Genomic DNA, 2,980 nt, shown 5'->3' with positions numbered 1-2,980 from the left:
TCTTCCATATCACAGGATCGTATAAAGCTTATTTTCTCCCACACTAATAAGTCATACATATTTAGAGAGCAATTTTATTGCTTGCACCGATGACAACTTACTTGGAGGATCTTACTCAATCCATAGGTAGGTATGGTGGACTCTCATGGCAAAACTGGTTTAAGGGTATTTGGAAGCACACGTAGTATCTCTACTTGGTGCGATGAATTTGGCTAGCATGAGGGGGAAAGGCAAGCTCAACTATGTTGGATGATCCATGACAATATAATTTATCTCAGATGTAAGAAAACATAACCCATTACGTTGTCTTCCTTGTCCAACGTCAACTTTTTAGCATGTCATATTTTAATGAGTGCTCACAATCATAAAAGATGTCCAAGATAGTATATTTATATGTGAAGACCTCTCTTTCTTTATTACTTCCTATTAATTGCAACGATGACCAAAACTATGTTTGTCAACTCTCAACAACTTTTATTCATCATACTTTTTCTATGTGAGCTCATTACTCTCCATAAGATCCATATGATCTCTTTGTTTCCTTTTTTTATTTATTTCTCTTTTCTTTTACTCACTTAGGATCATGGCAAAATAATCAAGCCCTCGACCCAACTCAAAACTCAAAACTAGATCATGCTATAAGCTTTATTCTACTAGATCAAGATATTACCAAAAGGATCGAACTAAGGAAAACGGTAAAGATAAAAGTGATGGTGATACGATACCGGGGAACTCCCCCAAGCTTGGCAGTTGCCAAAGGGAGTGCCCATACCAGATACTCAATTCTTCTTTGTTGGTGGAGAAGGTGATGGTTTTGTTGATGGCGTAGGTTTCTTCCTTAATTTACGCTTGAGGACTGAGTTTTGGTCCCTTAGGTCATCGATCTCCTGCTCCAGGCTCAGTATCTTTTTGCATAGTTCCTGCTTGTTTTCCTGCAAGAGGCGAAAAGGGATAAACTCGATCTTAGGTTTCTTTACTCTATCCGGGAGGCTTGACTTTTTGAACTCCACATGCATGTCCCCAGGTTGAGGTAATGGTACTTCGTCTTCTTCTGAGCTCTTCTCCTCCCTTCCCTTGGGTTCATAGTCCTCTTCTTCTTCCATAGTCCAACCACAATGCTCCACATACCCATAGACCTTAGGATCTGCAAGGTAATCAGCCACATAGCTTTCTCCTTCCGAATCCTGGGACGCCATGTTGCTCTAATCTGCAGCAGGAGAGCTCGAAACAAAAACAGAGAATATTTGCATGATACAGGAGTCAAAACCTTCGGAAGATTATATAATGAATTTTTCCGACCAAAATACATGTCGTGCAAGAAAACGGAGTCCGGAGAGCGCACGAGGTGCCCACGAGGTAGGGGGTGCGCCTAGTAGGGTAGGGCGCACCCTCCACCCTCGTGGAGGCCTCGTGTCCTTCCCGGACTGCTTCTTATTTTTCTATTTTTCTAAATATTCCAAAACGGAGAAATATTGCCTAAAAACTGTTTTGGAGTCAGTTTACTTACCGCACCACATACCTATTCCTTTTCGGAGTCTGAAACATTCCGGAAAGTGTCCCTTATGTATTCCTCAAGGGTTATGGTTTCAATAACATTGGTTTCAACATTTATGGGATTACCTGAGATATAATGTTTGATTCTTTGATCGTCACCACCTTCGGATTTGTGCCTTCGAAGTTGTTGATTTTTATGGCACCGGAATGATAGACCTCCTCGATAACGTAAGGACCTTCCCATTTAGAGAGAAGTTTTCCTGCAAAAAATCTTAAACGGGAGTTGTATAGCAATACATAATCACCTACATTAAACTCGCGCTTTTTTATCCTTTTATCATGCCATCTTTTAACTTTTTTCTTTAAACAACTTGGCATTTTCGCAGGCTTGGGTTCTCCATTCATCGAGTGAGCTAATACCAAATAACCTCTTCTCACCGGCAAGTTTAAAATCATAATTGAGCTCTTTAATAGCCCACTATGCCTTGTGTTCTAGTTCGAGAGGTAAGTGACATGCTTTTCCATAAACCATTTTATACGGAGACATACCCATAGGATTTTTATATGCAGTTCTATAGGCCCATAATGCATCATCAAGTTTCTTGGACCAATTCTTCCTAGACCTATTGACAGTCTTTTGCAAAATTAATTTGAGCTCTCTATTACTCAATTCTACTTGACCACTAGACTGAGGTGATAAGGGGTTGCAATTCTATGATTAACATCATACTTAGCAAGCATTTTACGGAAAGCACCATGAATAAAATGCGAACCACCATCAGTCATTAAATATCTAGGGAGTCCAAATCTTAGAAAAATAACTTCTTTAAGCATTTTAATATAAGTGTTATGATCAACACTACTAGTTGGGATAGCTTCTACCCACTTAGTAACGTAATCAACAGCAACTAAAATATGTGTATATCCATTAGAGGCAGGAAAAGGTCCCATATAGTCAAAGCCCCAAACATCAAATGGTTCAATAACGAGTGAATAGTTCATAGGCATTTCTTGACGTCTACTAATATTACCAATTCTTTGACATTCATCACAAGATAAGACAAACTTACGGGCATCCTTGAAGAGAGTAGGCCAATAAAAACCAGATTGCAATACCTTATGTGCAGTTCTATCTCCAGCATGGTGTCCTCCATAAGCTTCGGAGTGACACTTGCGTAGGATCTGTTCATGTTCATGCTCAGGTACACAACGTCTAATAACACCATCTACTCCTTCTTTATAAAGATGTGGGTCATCCCAAAAGTAATGCCTCAAATCATAGAAGAACTTTTTCTTTTGCTGGTATGTGAAACTAGGTGGTATGAATTTGGCAACAATGTTGTTGGATTTTGGGTTCCGGCAGACCCTTGAGGTTCGAACACTGGGGTGCGCGCGGAGATTTCGCCTCCTACCTACCTGCACCCCTCCGCCTCGCTAAGGTCTAAGCTATGGAAAGAATAACACGAGGGACACGAGGTTTATACTG

The sequence above is a fragment of the Triticum urartu genome, chromosome 6A, assembly GCF_056163025.1.
Source record: "Triticum urartu cultivar PI428250 chromosome 6A, HENAU_Tu73, whole genome shotgun sequence".
Lineage (NCBI taxonomy): Eukaryota > Viridiplantae > Streptophyta > Magnoliopsida > Poales > Poaceae > Triticum > Triticum urartu.
This window is presented reverse-complemented; position numbering follows the sequence as displayed.